This window comes from Cebus imitator, unplaced genomic scaffold (assembly GCF_001604975.1).
Source record: "Cebus imitator isolate Cc_AM_T3 unplaced genomic scaffold, Cebus_imitator-1.0 Scaffold533, whole genome shotgun sequence".
Lineage (NCBI taxonomy): Eukaryota > Metazoa > Chordata > Mammalia > Primates > Cebidae > Cebus > Cebus imitator.
Genome location: NW_016107848.1, coordinates 506,933 through 524,358, shown reverse-complemented (window position 1 = coordinate 524,358; position 17,426 = coordinate 506,933). Strand labels below are relative to the sequence as shown.

Sequence of the window (17,426 nt, the reverse complement as noted above, 5' to 3'; positions counted from 1 at the left end):
GGGAAGCTAGAGCAGAAATATATGTTTATACATATAAATATGTATGTCTTTATACATACATAGATGTATTTTCAGATTTTAGTCTCACTGGAGTTCATGTCTTCATTTGTTGTTGTTGTTTTTTAATAAATGCCCTTAAAGGTCACCAAATGCAAGCTAAAACTTCTATCTATGCCTCCTCATCAATCATTTAATATCGTTTGCATTGCATTCACAGTTTCTGTGTTAACCACTTATTTAATTTATCAAATTGCACATTTGGAGATGTAAGGGGAAAATTTGTTTTAGGTAATACTCTATGTATCAGCTACCCATTACATGATATTTTTCACCATTATTTGCAACTTCACACATCTTGTAGTTTTCTATGTAGTCTCTCTATGCAGTCTACTTCAGCTTCTAGTGCTGTACGTGTCTGTATCTTCTGGGTGGGACTGCCCGTGATCCATGAGCTTGGGGTCAGGCATAAACTGTGTAGCACCTGAGGTGGACACTGATTTGGTCTTTGCTTCAGAGCTGAGTTCTGTTGGCAAAGGCACTGAGTGTTGTTTCAAGACATGAGTTGTTTTTCCAGATACCTGTATTTCGGCAGAGGATCCTAGCGTAGTTTTTTCCTTAGGTTGAGGAAGTGACTCTTTTTTGTTGCTTTTCGTCCACAGTGATTTGACTGTTTCAAAAATTTGCTGGCTTGTAGCATATATCTTTTTCCCTGTTACCTTAGCAATTATTACCGACTGAACTGGGTAGCAAACAGTTGCTCCTAAAGTGGCCAGTCCCAGAGGATAAGTAATTTTCTTAAACTTAGAACCTTTTCTCGCTGAAACCAAGCCCACCAATCCTGAAACTGTATAACTCCCATTTTCGGAAGAAAATCTTGAGGAGGATTCTTCAGATAGACATAAGCATCTTTTCCAAATTGTACTGTATCCATTATCCCATTTTTCACAAAGACATAAACACCCTTGCACCAGCCAATATAACGACCAGTTGCAGTGCAGACAGAAGCAAAGCCCATTTGTAAATGACCAGGCTGCTCTTCAACATATTTAGACAGGAGCGGTGGTGCCGTATATATGGGGAGCTGCTCTGGTTTCACTAGCTGCTTTTTGGATTCCTCTTCTTTGGTTGCATGTACACTTACAGATGCATAAATCAGACCTGTAGGCACAGTTGTCAGTTTTCCCATCCTGATCGCCGCCATGTCTACGACACTTTCGGCCAAGGTTTTCAGATGGACCAATAATAGAATTTTTCAGATGTAATCTGTATTTTACATCCTGAGTGAGGATCAGTTGGCAATATATATCTGAATTGAAGTGAATTATAGTCCCATATATTGGGGTTTTGCCTTCTTTTCCTTCTCCACAACCTCCAGCCTACATCCTTGTCCATTTCACCATGATGGAGACTCCAGCAATGTTTTTCATGAAATGTGAAACACGCCTTCTGAGCTATGTGAGAAAATTCTGGCTGGACTCTAGTACCTCTGGGAGGAAAGAAAAAGAAATGGCTGTTTGTAAAGTGGCCATTCAAGATAAGTCAGATTGAAGAAACATCCCCAATGTTCCAAAATAAGCAAATCTTGAATTGATATATCTTATTAATATTTAGAAAAGATAAGACAAATTAGTCTAATTTGAAATTTGAAGAATGATACAATGGTGCAATGATATTTTAGTTTTTGTAAAAACTTTGCTTAACAAGTCCATGTTAGACATACTCAATACTCTTTTTCTATTAAGAAAGGCATTTTTTAAGATAGAGTCTTACTCTGTCACATAGACTGGAGTGCAGAGGCAGGATATTAGTTCACTACAACCTCTCCTTCCCAGGCTCAAGCAATTCTCCCATATCGGTCTCTCGAGTACTTAGGACTACAGGTGTGCGTCACCATGCTTGGAGAATTTTTGTGTTTTTGGTAGAGACAGGGTTTTGCCACATTGCCTAGGCTGGTCTCGAGCTCCTGGGCTCAAGCAATCTGCCAACATTGGTCCCCCAAAGTTCTGAGGTTACAGGTATGAGCCACTGTGCCCGGCCTCTATTCTTATCAAACACCCCAGAACCTTTTCTGGTATCTCACTCAGCTCTCTTAAACTCCCATTTCATCATTTTCTGTTATTCAGGCATCTACACGGCACAGGAACTGAAATGTCACAAAGAAGTATTAATGTTATGTGGTGATGGTAAAGAGACAAAAGGCAATGTTATCTCAAAGTTGCCTGTGCACTGATTAGTTTTGTCTGTGAGAAACCAATAACTGGAATATGATTGGGTTAGACACAAGGAAATCTGGGGCCAGACTCAACTCTCTTCCTACCTGACTGTATGACTTGTGCAGGCATTCTGTCTTTCTAGGCCTCAGTTTCTTCCTCTGTAAAAAGAGAAAGTTCAATGAGATTACTGATGTGGGTTCTCTAGCACTGATATTTTCTCCTTCAGTGTTCAAAGAATCTAATGGCACATCTGGAATTGATTCACAAAAGAAAGGGTAAACATACCATTTGCCCCACCCGTATAGCCTCAAACTACTGTAACTTTTCATAGTCACAGAATATCCCTTCTCAGATGATACCATAAATTCAGAAGATTATACTGGGCTTCTCTGTAACTTTTCCCTAATGGGCAAAAGGAAATTACTCCAATTGAATTTGCATGCTTGCAAACAACCAATCTGTGAAACCAGGGAACTTCATCCAATCTCTTTGTCTTTAAAAAATGTTTCTTAAAGGGCCCATAGTCTACTTATGGCCCTGGCATAATTTGACTAGTTTTTAAGACAAAGGAAAATTGTTTCTTCCTTTTATCTGTGTAGAGAATACTCTAAATGTAAAGCAAATGTAATCTAGATGCATTGTTCAAAATGTTATTCTATTATGTTTTGAAGGGTATATTTTGACTAAAACTGTGGCAGTTCTGAAAGATGCTGTTTCTTTTGATAATTTTTGGAAAATATATTTTGTTTCAATTTTGAAATAAGTATGTATTCACTGGAAGTTGCCAAGAAATGCACAGAGAGACACAAACTTTCCCATGGGTTTTCCATAGACTGACTGTCTGTTGGCCACAATATAAGAGAAGACATGAGTACACACAGAACTAGGAACATGAAAAGCATAACATGATATACATTTCATTGTGCTAACTGAAAAACAGCAGTGACAGCATTAAACCTCTGTACATAGTAGTTGAAAACCATCTTAAGAATAAATGATTATGACTAGGTGCCGCGGCTCATGCCTGTAATCCCAGCACCTGGGGAGGCTGAGGTGGGTGGATCACTTGAGGTCAACAGTTTGAGACCAGCCTGGCCAACACAGTGAAACCTCATCTCTATTAAAAATACAAACATTAGCCAGGCATGGTGGCACACATCTGTAATCCCAGCTACTCAGGAGGCTGAAGCACGAGAATTGCATGAAACCGGGAGACAGAAGTTGCAGTAAGCCAAGATTGTGCCACTGTACTACAGCCTGGGCAACAGAGTGAGTCTCTGTCTCAATAATAATAATTATAATCATTATTATCATCATCATCAATGATTGCTAAAGGATAACTAACAAATATGGAAGAATTTGAGTACTTGGGGATTTAAAAATGTTAGAAAGAAAATGAATAAAAGAGTCGTGTTCTGAGAATTCGAAATTTAAAATACACCTTGAGCCTATTGTAAAGAAACTAAAAAAAAACATATTATTAAAAACACAGAAAAAAATAATCAGGAAATGTTACTTTTAAAATTATTCAATAAACTACAACTATCCTCAAAAAGTCAAATAAAGCTGCATTTTATTGTTAACTTCAGTTTCCTCTGGATTATGGTACTTAAGTGAGTCTTCTTATGTTTCAATTTCTCTAATACTCTAATTTTATTAAAAAAGCAAACATTTTCTATTGTTATCAAAGCAAAAAAGAATCTAGCAAAGAATTACATAAATTATCCACTTCATTGGCTTTGTAACTTGGCTAAAGGACCGTTCACTCTGCCTTCTCCAGTATTGACACCTTGCATAAGTACAATACAATGCCAAAACCAGGTGATCCCATTGGTACAATCCACAGAGCTTTTTCAGATTTCACTTTTTAAACATAGACTCATTTGCATCTGTGTTCAATGTAATTGTATCATATGTAGTTTCATGAAAATGTATTTAAAAAATAAAAGTATAAAAAAATTTGTATTTGGGGCATGTACAAAATATCAATAGTGCTTTTCTCTAACATTAATTTCTTCTACAGGAGTTCTGCTTTCAATAATAATTGAACATCTCAGTTATTCAACTTGTTAAGCTTGTACTGAGGCAGCCAGTATTTGTGGATTTAAGATCCTGTAAAAAAATAAAAAGGGAAAATTAAGATAAACCTGGTATTCTAGGCAAATTTTTCTCCTTGATATATGCATTTATATATAAGGGGCATAGGCAGGAATGCTGAGATGCTCAGAGTAAAGCATCAGTTTGGGCCGGACAGGGTGGCTCATGCCTATAGTCCCAGCATTTTGGGAGGCCAACATGGGTGGATTGCTTCAACTCAGGAGTTCAAGACCAGTCTAGGCATCATGACAAAATCCCTTCGATACAAAAAATACAAAAATCAGCCAGGCATGATGGTGCATACCTGTGGTTCCGTCTACTTGGGAGGCTGAGGCAGGGGTATTGTTTGAGCCCAGGAGGTTGAAGCTATAGTGAACTGTGATCATGCCACTACACTGGCACAGTGAGATGCTGGCTCTTCCTTAAAAAAAAAAAAAAAAAAAAGTGATTGAAAGAGCCATTGTTTGGAATGAGATAAAATGCTAATTTATACTAGATTCCTATAAGTCTAGAGCACATAGCATAATCTTTTAACCACTTTAAAAGGGTAAAATAACAAGTAAAGCTTATTAATAAAGGGGAAAATGAAATAATAAAATGTTAATTCAAAAGAAAGCCAGAAGTAATGAAAAATAAATGTAAAATAGGTAGAAAAAAAGTATTAGATTACAGATTCAAACTCAGATAAATGAACTAATCTCCAATTACAAAACAGAGATTGTGATCCAGTTTCATCTCAGTAGTTTTGCTTTTTCATCCTTCTATTGTAGTTTTTCAAATTTGGATTTTTCTTTCTTCCAGATTTTTAAGAGAGTATCCACTCATCTCTTAGCTTTTCCTGGAATTCCTTTGCTTGGTGAAATCTAATCTATGAGACAGAACAGGAAAATGGGAGGAGAACAGCATTTTGCATCTATCTATGACACTTTGGCAGTGAACGTGGAAAAAATCTCTTTACCTCCTTAAGCTTCTATTCCTTCGTGTAAAAGAGAAATCCACTGGAATTGGTTTTCTCCAAGCCTTTTCCAGGCCTAGGATTCCTTTCATCATGGGCTCTGTACCTATGCCATGGTGCTAAAGTTTGTCACAATCTCTTATATTTTCAATGCTGTTGAGAGGAATCCCAAAAAACTAAAACTTCAGGTGTCATCCCTCTCTGGTCACATATTCTGTACCCATAATACCTCAAATACAAAACATAAAGCAAACTGTGTGGCAGGAATGTGGTAGGAAGGTAAGACATACCGTGGTGGAGGGCTTACTGGCTTAGGGTTCAGGAGAACTAGGTTCTGAGCTTGATTCTGCTCTTAGTTAGCCATGTGATATTGGGCAAGTCATGTGATTTCTTAGCTTTGCCAGAGAATTAGAAAAGTATATTGGAAAATATTTTATATGTCATAAAAAAGAACAAGAACAATAAAAAGCTTTTTTACTTACAAATGAGTTCAAATTAAAATATATGTAACAGATTAGAAAACTATTTGCAACATATCTAAAGGACAAAGGATAAAGGTCTGTAAAGTATCCAGAGATATTATAAATCAATAAGAAACAGGAAAATAAACCAATAGAATATTAATAGAGGCTATGAACAGGCATTTTGTTGCTAATTTCAGACAATGTTACACGTAGAAATGCTCAATAGGAATTTGTTGTTCCTCCTCCTGCTGTTAGATAGAAGTTCAACTCACCTTACACAATATAGAAGCCTGTTAGCTCAGTATTTTGATTCAAGGAACTTCACTCTAATGTTGTATGAAAGCAATGGAAGTAGGACTAAGAGGCATGGATGAAGACTATACTTACTCTGCAATTTTAGACAATCCACCAAATCCTACCTCCTTCCCTAGGAGACTGGTGTATAATAATATTTGCTCAATTTTCCTGATCAAATACAATAATAAGAAATTAATTTGTATTTTGCAGACACAAAGTGTTATTATTATTGAAGTACTTTATAAAGTAAACTCTAAAGAAGTCTACAAATGTGATTGGTGCCAATAAGAAGGAACTAGAGGCGAGAATGGAATAACTGTCTTCTGTTCACCAGTTACTGCGTTCCAATATCTGAACTCTGCCAATGAGATATGCAACATGTCAAAAGGTGGCTGTGGATGGGCGCGGTGGCTCATGCCTGTAATCCCAGCACTTTGGGAGGCCAAGGCGAGTGGATCACGAGGTCAATAGGTTGAGACTGCCCTCACCAACATGGTGAAATCCTGTCTCTATTGAAAATACAAACAATTAGCTGGGTGTGGTGGCATGGACTTTACACAGCTACCCAGCCTGTAGTCCCAGGAGAATCGCTTGAACCAGGGATGTGGAGGTTGCAGTGAGCCAAGATCGTGCCACTGCACTCCAGCCTGGCAAGAGAGCGAGCCTCCATCTCAAACAAACAAAAGGTAGCTGTGATGCTTTTCTCCTTTTAATGTTCATATATGCTTGCTCTGCATACCTTATCCTCCCCTGTGTGTTCAAGAACTTCAAGTTATACAAATAATCCAAAAATATATTCTTCAAATAAGCAAACTAAAGTAGGCAGAATATATGAAAAGTAAAATCTTCCTTCATCCTTTCTCATCCAACTTTCCCCTTCTTGGAGAGAAATTTGGAGTGCATCTTTCTACATCTTTTTTCCCCCCACATCTTTATGTAAGTATTTAGGTGTTTTCTTTTCCACAAAAGTAGTACTGTTCTCGTGTTCTGCAACTTGCCTTATTGTGCCGGTTAACATAAGAACATGTTTTACAGATCAGTTAGGAGAAGTAAATATAACATATTTGATTATTCTTAATTGTTGCATATTATTCCATAAAATAGATAAACTATTAATGTTATTAAAGATGTTTCGACTAATAGTTGGACAATTAGGTTGTTTAAGGTTTGTGTAATTATGTGAGAGTATTTTGGCAAGATAGATTTCTGAGAATGTAATTGATCAAGCAAATGTTTATTACATGTAATTAGATAAATATTGCCAAATTATCTTCCAAAGGCAGAGTTTAGGTTTTCCAGATTGCACTCCCATCAACGAAACATGAAATGTCTTTTTCTTCCACACCCTCACAACAGTACACATTCTCGAAATTTAATTTTGGCTCATTTAATGAGAGAAAATAACTCCCTGGTTAATAATGAAGTGAAACAAAATTTTACACATGCTTTCTATATATTCTTGTATTTCTTCTTCTGTGAATTGCCTGTTTATATCCTTCATCTGTTTTCTGTTGGATGATTTGTCTGCTTCTTACTGATTTGTTAAAATCTCTTTACAGTTTTTGAACCTTTATTTTTTGTCCTTTATATATGTTGCAAATATTTTTTGACCTATTATATGTTTCAATTTATTAGTAATATCATTTTTCATAGAAGTTTAATTTTTCATTCTTTTTGTTCTTTTTTTGTGAATTCTATGTTTTTCCGTGTGCTTTTCCAATATTTTTATTGTTTTGTTTTTTATATTAAGGGTTTTTTTTTTAGTAGTCTGGAATTTTGGGGGGATAGGATAGGATTAAAAGTTTAACTTATTTTTTTTCCAAATTGATAGGAAATTGTTTCAAAATGGTTTTTAAACTAATTCAGTACTTTCCATGGTTGTGGAATCTAGCATTTTGTATATTAAATTTCCATTTACACGTAATTCTATCTCTGAAACTCTAATTAATTGTGTAAGCTTTTTATTATGGTACAGTTTTAATTATGTATCTTTTCTTCTTAAAACTTTGAATATTTATCTTTTTCTAAAATAATTTTTAGCCATCTTTTAGATCATTAAAAAATTTTCTCCTCTAATCTATTAATTTTGTAGAATTATAGTAATGGAGTTCCTGATGTTGAACTATCCTTATGCTTCTGTGAAAATCCTGTTTGGCTGTTGTTTTCATACAATGCTGGATTAGATTTTCTTACACTGAAGATTTTTTCATTCATGTACCAAATGACATTGACCTCCATTTGGAGTATATTCTTCCAAATATTTGTTTACACATTTGCACAAATGGCCTTATATTTTAAAATAAAGATTATTATATTAGATTTTTTCCCATGTTTTTCTATGCTTTAGACACAATTTGGAGAAAGTTTTCCATCTTCTATGCTTTGGAAACAATTAGACAATATAGGGATGATCTGTCCTTTGAAAGTCAGATAGCTATGCCCATTATGTTGCCTGAGCTAACTCTAATTTTAGAGATAGATTTTTATTTTGATAGCGATTATTGCATTTTAGGTGGCTATATTTAAACATAATTGCTTGGTTTTGAATGTTCTCATTTTTCATATATAAATGCTGCTTAAGGTTTGCTGGTTTCATTGCTTTATTAGCCAGTACATCTCCTGTAAATACCTTACTATGAACTTACCACTTCTCCATCAATTATGTCCCACAAAATGACTCAATATAGGAATCATACGTTAGAGTAAAACAAGCACTAAGCCTTTAGTCTTCATTTTCTCAGTATCAGTTTTATTATCATTATTTAGTTTACCACCACTACTGTTTTCAGAAAAAAAATGGATTGTTTTTGACTCTCCTTCTCCCAAAATGTCACTGAAGATCACTTTAACTTTAATATATGAAGATTAAAAATGTAAATATTACTTCCCTAATTTAGCTAATAATGATTGACCATAAATTTAAAAATAAGCTTGATTAAAAATTAGTTACAAAATAACAAATTATAAAAGTAACGATGTGCTTTGTTCCACAAATTTTTATATGCTTTTGGCATTCAGTTAACTAACAAAATGCCAGGTGTTGTCATATGTCATACCACATGTAATTCATCATGCAATTTCAATAACCCAGCTAGTTCCTGCACTATTCAAGGAGATTTACTGCCTGATCACGGTCTTGGATGCAGCAGCAAAGTCAAACTCATTCTAAATACCTGCTTTTACTTTCTGTATTTGTTGTGGTGCAGTAATAATATATTTTTAGACTGGCACCAGAATGCTGGCCAGTGTTGTGCCATACTGTTGTAGGTCGCCCATTTAAGTGGTAGAATCAAGATTCCAACCAAGGAGTGTGCACTGTTCTCTTGCTTTCTCAGTGGGGTGCTTTTGGACTCCCTGGAATCCTACTCTGCCATGATCAGCTGTTTTGCCAGCTCCTTCCATGTACATGGGCTTGAAACCAGACCCTCTGTAAAAGGTTCAGTCTTGTTAAGCCCTTCTCCCTGGAGGTCATCAGATCCCCTTAGATGAACATTTGGGGACTTAACTTGTTTTCTAGACCATTATTAGCTGCTGGCAAACACCCATTTCCCTTTCTCCAAATCTAAAGCCAAAGACAATCTCCATCTACTACTTGCTTAAACTGGGCTCTAGTCCTTCAACTCACCAGGGAGAAGATATCAGGGATTCTAGCAGAGAGAGAAAGCATTACTAGTGATGTTTAACTGTCCCACTTGCTATCAATTTTCTTTTCTTTATTCTTTTTTTTTTGTTTGAGATAGAGTCTTGCTCTGCTGTTCAGACTTGAGTGCAGTGGTGCAAACATAGTTCACTGTAGTCTTGACCTCCTGGGCTCAAGTGATCCTCCTGTCTCAGCCTCTTGAGTAGCTAGGACCACAGTCATGGACTACTATGCTTGGCTAATTTTAAACACATTTTAGAGAGACAGGATCTCAGTATGTTTGCCCAGACTGGTCTTAGACTCATGGTCTCAAGTGATCCTTCTGCCTGAGTCTCCCAAAGTGCTGAGAGTATAGGCATGAGCCACCATGCCTGGCCCATATCAATTTCTTGGTAATAGAACTATGAAAATGATTAGGCATTCTTCTCTTTATTCAGTATCCATCTATAGCTGCTTAGTCCCACCCTCTCCTAATTCTTCCCTTCCCTTCTTATATAGATTATTAGAAACGACAACCTTTTTGCAAATTGTTTTTTTAAAAGCAGATTCCCTACAAATAACTATAATTAAAAATTCAAAATTTTGATTAGGCTTCATGTTTGATAGGAACTGTTTATTTTTCCTCTCACAACATCTAATAAATATTTTATCTAATAAAACTCTGAAGATATATTTAGGATAGAGAATGAAATGCTGCTGACCAAATTATAGTCCTTCAGATTATTTAATTGAGACTGGCTTATTTCAAAGCAGTGGCCATCAGGAGGAAGAGGCTGTAGATAAATACTGAATTACTTAAAAAATAATTGTGCTCCTCATCCTCCCCTTTTTTAATCACAAAAGTAATGAATATTCCTGACCAAGTACAATATATTTTACTAAGAAGTAAAAGGGAAATAAGTTTCATCATCCTAAAGCTACCACCCAGAGAAAATAATTTACTATATAACCTACCAGAAATTTTATTCAAGTTTATACCTATAAATATATTGAAAAAAGTGTCCATTTCATCTGTGTATATATTTGTATCCTGAATTTTTTACTCACTGTTATGAACATATCAGTAAATAAAGGTTTGCCTCAAAGTGGTCCAATGCTATTTCATTATTTGAGGGATTACAGTTTACATAGTCATACTTGTATTATTGGGTATTTACATTGTTTCTAATTTTTCACTACTTTAAATGCACTGTAACAAAAATAATTGAAGCATTTTGTTTTAAATATTTGGTGCTAATTATATAACGCATCTCTGGGAAAGGAGAAAACACTCAAGCTATTAAGAACCCCTGCTGTACTGGCGGGATTTGATGACAACACATCTCACAGGAAATTCTCTGCTCCCAGACATGGGCCCCTGGGCTTTCTGCCTGGGTAGCACACCAGCAAGCATCACCGGAAGGTGAAGAGTTTCTCTAAGGATTACCCTTCCAAGTCAGTCCACCTTATAGCGTTCCTGGTTTATAAGGCTGGCATGACCTACATTGTGTAGGAAGTCTGTAGGCCAGGATCCAAGGTGAGCAAGAGGTAAGTAGAAGCTGAGCCATTGTGAAGATGCCAGCCATGGTGGTGGTAGGCATTGTGGGCTATGTGGAAACTCCTTGAGGCCTCCACACCTTCAAGACCACCTTTGCTGTGCACATCCATGATTAGTGCAAGAGGTACTTCTATAAGAACTGGCATAAATCTAAGGAGAAGGCCTTTACCAAGTACTGCAAGAAATGGCAGGATGAGGATGGTGAAAAGCAGCTGGTGAGGAACTTCAGCATGAAAAAATACTGCCAAGTCATTTGCATTGTAGCTTGCACCCAGATGTGCCTGCTTCCTCCACTCCATAAGGCACCGGATGGAAATGCAGATGAATGGAAGCACTGTGACTGAGAAATGAGACTAGCCCCAGAAGAGTCTAGAGCAGCAAGTACCTGTGAACCAAGTGTTTGGGCAGTCCGTGATGATCAATGTCACTGGGGTGACCAAGGGCAAAGCCTGCAAAGGGGTCACCAGTCATTGGCACACCAGCAAGCTGCCCTGCGAGACCCACTGAGGGCTGCACAAGGTTGCCTGTGCTGGGGCATGACGTCCTGCCCATGTTGTCTTCTCTGTGGTTTGCCCTGGGCAGAAAGGCTACTACCACTGTATGGAGATCAACAAAAATACCTAGAAGATCATCCAGAGCTTCCTTATTAAGGACGGCAAACTGATTAAGAACAATGCATCCACTGATTATGATCTGTCTGACAAGAGCCTCAGTCCTCTGGGTGACTTTGTCTACCATAGTGAAGTGACCAATGACTCTGTCATGCTGAAAGGCTGTGTGGTGGGAACCAAGAAGTGAGTGCTCATCCTCTGCAAGTCTTTGCTGGTACAGAGCAAACAGTGGGCTCTGGAGAACACTAGCACCACCTCCAAGTTGGCCATGGCGGCTTCCATACCCTGGAGGAGATGAAAGCCTTCATGGGACCACTCACAAAAGATGGACAGCAGAAGAGAAGGATCTTAAAGTCAGAAACAGATGGTGCAGCCAGTAGGTTCTCAACAGGAGCTATTTTTTTCACTGAAAAACAAAACAAAAACTCTGAGTCGTAAGGTTGGTTGATGTCATTCATTTTACTTTGTGCTTTATAACTTCCATTTTATAAGACAAAACATAAAACATAAAAATACTCTACAATTATAACAAACCACTCCCTATATCTAGAACTGCAATATGCATTTGAAGGTGGGCAAACCTAGGCCCCAGCTGCTCACACCCCTAATTCTCCACCCTACATTCTCTTATGCTATCTAGTCATGTGGCCTTAATTTTTGTCAATTTTTTCTCCTTAAAAACTACGAGATAAAAATTCAAAGCAGAGATCTGATATACAGCCACCTTGTTTTATTGCAGTTCACTTTGTTATACTTTACAGATACTGCATTTTTTACAAATTGAAGTTTGTGGTAACCCTGTGTCAAGCAAGTCTACTGGTGCCATTTGGCCAGCAGTATGAGCTCACTTCATGTCTCCATGTCATGTCTGGATGAGCCTTGCAGTATTTCAAATTTATTATCATTATTATATCTGTTATGGTGATCTGTGATGTTACTACTGTAATTCTTTTGGGGTACCACAAACCACACCCATATAAGATGGTGAATTTAATTGATAAATGCGTCTGTTCTGACTGCTCCACTGACTGGCAGCTCTCCATCTTTCTTGCTTTCCCTGGGTTTTCATATTTACTATGCCATAAAATATTGAAATTAGGCCAATTAGTAGCCCAACAATGGTCCCAAAGTGTTCAGATGAAAGGGAGATTCACATCTCTCACACTTTAAATCAAAAGCGAAAAATGTTCAAGCTTAGTGAGGAAGACATGTTGAAAGCCGAGACATGCAGAAGCTAGGGCTTTTGTGCCAAAAAGTTGGCTAAATGGTTAATGCTAAGGAAAAATTCTTGAAGGAAATTAAAAACGCTACTGAACACATGGACGATAAGAAAGCAAAACAGTTTGATTGCTGATGTGGGGAGAATTGTAGTGGTCTGGGTAGAAGATCAAACCAGCTACAACATTCCCTTAAACCAAAGCCTAATCCAGAGCAAGGCCCTAACTCTCCTCACCTCTGTGAAGGTCAAGAGAAGTGAGGAAGTCGCAGAGGCAACGTTTGAAGCTAACAGAGGTTGGTGCATGAGGTTTAAGGAAAAGACACCTCCATAACATGAAAGTACAAAGTGAAACAGCAAGTGCTAATGTAGAAACTGCAGCAAGTTGTCTGGAAGACCCAGCTAAGATCACCAATAAAGGTGGCTACACTAAACAACAGATTTTCAAATGTAAATGGAGCAGCCTTCTCTTGCAAGAAGATGCAATAGACTTTCATAACTAGAGAGGAGAAGTCAATGCTTACTTTCAAGGGACAGACTTTCCTTTTAGGGGCTCAATGCAACTGGTGACATTAAGTTGAAGCCAGTGCTCATTTACTATCCCCAAAATCCTAAGGCCCTTAATTATTCTGCTAAATCTACTCTGCCTGTGCTCTATAAATGGAACTACAAAGCTTAGATGATAGCACATCTGTTTACAGGACGGTTTACTGCATAGTTTAAGCCCACTGTTGTGATCTACTGCCTAAAGAAAATATTCCCTTTAAAATATGACTGCTCACTGACAACACACCGCAGTCAGCCAGAACTCTGATGGAGATGTACGAAGAGATTAATGGTTTCATGCCTGCGAACACAATATTCGTTCTGCCGCCAATGGGGCAAGGAACGATTTCAAATTTCAAGCCTTATAATTTAAGAAATATGATTTTCAAGGCTACAGCTGTCATGGATAGTGGCTCCTCTAATGGATCTGGGTAAACTAAGTGAATAACCTTCTGGAGGGACTTCCATTCTGGATGCCATTAAGAAGAATGGTGATTCATGGGAAGAGGTCGAATATCAACACTAACAGGAGTTTGGAAGAAGTTTATGTCAATCTTTATGGATGATTTTGAGGAGTTCACCACTTTAGTAAAGGAAGTAACTACAGATGTGGTGGAAAGAGCAAGATAACCAGAATTAGAAGTGTAGCCTGAAGATGTTACTGAATTTACATAACCTCATGATAAAATCTTAACAGATAAGGAGTTGCTTATGGCTAAACAAAAAAAGTGGTTTCTTGAGATGAAATCTCCTCATGAAGGTGCTGAGAACACTGTTGAAAGGACAGCAAAAAATTTAGGATTTTTAAAAAACATATATATACTTTATTGCATTTTAGGTTCTGGGGTACATGTAAAGAACACGCAGGATTGTTGCATAGGTACATACATGGCAATGTGGTTTGCTGCCTCCATCCCCATCACCTATATCTGGCATTTCTCCCCATGTTATCCCTCCCCAACTCCCTACCCCCACTGTGCCTCTGATAGTCCACCCCAATAGACCCCAGTGTGTGATGCTCCCCTCCCTGTGTCCATGTGTTCTCATTGTTCAACACCTGCCTGTGAGTGAGAACATGCAGTGTTTGATTTTCTCTTCTTGTGTCAGTTTGCTGAGAATGATGGTTTCCAGATTCATCCATGTTCCTGCAAAGGAAACAAACGCATTGTTTTTTATGGCCACATAGTATTCCATGGTGTATATGTGCTACACTTTCCCTGTCCAGTCTATCATCCATGGGCATTTGGGTTGGTTCCAAGTCTTGGCTATTGTAAACAGTGCTGCAATGAACATACATGTGCGTGTGTCCTTATAATAGAATGATTTATAATCCTTTGGATATATACCCAGTGATGGGATTGCTGGATCAAATGGAATTTCTATTTCTAGGTCCTTGAGGAATTGCCACACTGTCTTCCACAATGGTTGAAGTAATTTACACTCCCACCAACAGTGTAAAAGTGTTCCTATTTCTCCACATCCTCTCCAGCATCTATTGTCTCCAGATTTTTTTTAATGATCGCCATTCTAACTGGCATGAGATGATATCTCATTGTAGTTTTGATTTGCATTTCTCTAATGACCAGTGATGATGAACTTTTTTTTTATATGTTTGTTGGCCTCATATATGTCTTCTTTTGAAAAATGTCTGTTCATATCTTTTGCCCAATTTTGAAGGGGGTTGTTTGTTTTTTTCTTGTAAATCTGTTTTAGTTCTTTCTAGATTTTGGATATAAGTCCTTTGTCAGATGGGTAGATTGCAAAAATTTTTTCCCATTCTGTTGGTTGCTGGTTCACTCTAATTGTTGTTTCTTTTGCTGTGCATAAGATCTGGAGTTTAATTAGATCCCATTTGTCTATTTTGGCTTTTGTTGCCAATGCTTTTCATGTTTTAGTCATGAAGTCCTTCCCTATGCCTATGTCCTGAATGGTTTTGCCTAGGTTTTCTTTTGGGTTTTTATGGTGTTAGATCTTATGTTTAAGTCTTTAATCCATCTGGAGTTAATTTTAGTGTAAGGTGTCATGAAGGGGTCCAGTTTCTGTTTTCTGCACATGACTAGCCAGTTTTCCCAATACCATTTATCAAACAGGGAGTTCTTTCCCCATTGCTTGTTTTTGTGAGATTTGTCAAACATCAGATGGTTGTAGATGTGTTGTGTTGCCTCCGAGGCCTCTGTTCTGTTCCATTGGTCTATATGTCTGTTTTGGTACCAGTACCATGCTGTTCTGATTACTGTAGCCTTGTAGGATAGTTTGAAGTCAGGTAGCATGATGCCTTCAGCTTTGTTCTTTTTGCTTAGAATTGACTTGGCTATGCAGGCTCTCTTTTGGCTCCATATGAAGTTTAAGGTGGTTTTTTCCAGTTCTGTGAAGAAGGCCATTGGTAGCTTGATGGAATAGCATTGAATCTATAAATTACTTTGGGCAGTATGACCATTTTCACAATATTGATTCTTCCTAACCATGAGGATGGAATGTTTCTCCATCTGTTTGTGTCCTCTCTTATTTCCTTGAGAAGTGGTTTGTAGTTCTCCTTGAAGAGGTCCTTTACATCCTTTGTTAGTTGTATTCCTAGGTATTTTATTCTCTTTGTAGCAATTGTGAATGGCAGTTTATTCTTGTATTGGCTCTCTTTAAATCTGTTATTGGTGTATAGGAATGCTTGTGATTTTTGCACATTGATTTTGTATCCTGAGACTTTGCTGAAGTTGCTTATCAGTTTAAGGAGATTTTGGGCTGAGACATGATGGGGTCTTCTAAATATACAATCATGTTGTCTGCAAATAGAGACAATTTGACTTTCCTTTTTCCTAATTGAATACCTTTTATTTATTTTTCTTGCCTGATTGCTCTGGCTAGAACTTCCAATACTATATTGAATAGGAGTGGTGAGAGAGGGCATCCTTGTTTAGTGTCAGATTTCAAAGGGAATTCTTCCAGTTTTTGCCCATTCAGTATGATATTGGCTGTTAGTTTGTCATAAATAGCTTTTATTATTTTAATGTACATTCCACCGATACCTAGTTTATTGAGGGTTTTTAGCATCAAGGGCTGTTGAATTTTGTCAAAGGCCTTCTCTGCATCAATTGAGATAATCATGTGGTTTTTGTCTTTGGTTCTGTTTATGTGGTAATTACGTTTATAGACTTGTATATGTTGAACCAGCCTTGCATCCTGGGGATGAAGCCTGCTTGATCATGATGGATAAGCTTTTTGATGTGCTGTTGCAACCGGTTTGCTGGTGTTCTATTGAAGATTTTTGCATCTATGTTCATCATGGATATTGGCCTGAAGTTTTCTTTTCTTTTTGAGTCTCTACTGGTTTTTGGTACCAGGATGATATTGGTATCATAAAATAATTTGAGGAGGATTCCCTCTTTTTGTATTGTTTGGAAAAGTTTCAGAAGGAGTAGTACCAGCTCCTCTTTGTATGTCTGGAAGAATTCTGCTGTGAATCCATCTTGACCTGGGCTTTGTTTGTTGGTAAGCTATTAATTGCTGCCTGAGCTTCAGCCCTTATTATTGGTGTATTCAGGGTTTGATTTCTTCCTGGTTTAGACTTGGGAGAGTGTAAGTGTCCAGGAATTTATCCATTTCTTCCAGGTTTACTGGTTTATGTGCATAGAGTTGTTTGTAGTAATCTCTGATGGTGGTTTGTATTTCTGTGCAACCTGTGGTGGTATCACCTTTATTGTTTTTTATTGCATCTGTTTGATTCTTCTCTCTTTTTGTTTTTAATAATCTGGCTAGTGGTCTGTCAATTTTATTTATCTTTTTGCAAAACCAGCTCCTGGATTTACTGAATTTTTGTGGGATTTTGTTGTTTCCTGTCTTCTGCTAGCTTTTGAGT

At 37.4% G+C, this 17,426-nt stretch overlaps 2 pseudogenes; one reads left to right on the top strand and one right to left on the bottom strand.

Moving 5' to 3' along the window:
* Nucleotides 1-329: 329 nt before the first annotated feature.
* Nucleotides 330-1,204, bottom strand: LOC108293353 (annotated as a pseudogene).
* LOC108293334 lies at nucleotides 1,200-12,252 on the top strand (annotated as a pseudogene).
* Nucleotides 12,253-17,426: the final 5,174 nt, after the last annotated feature.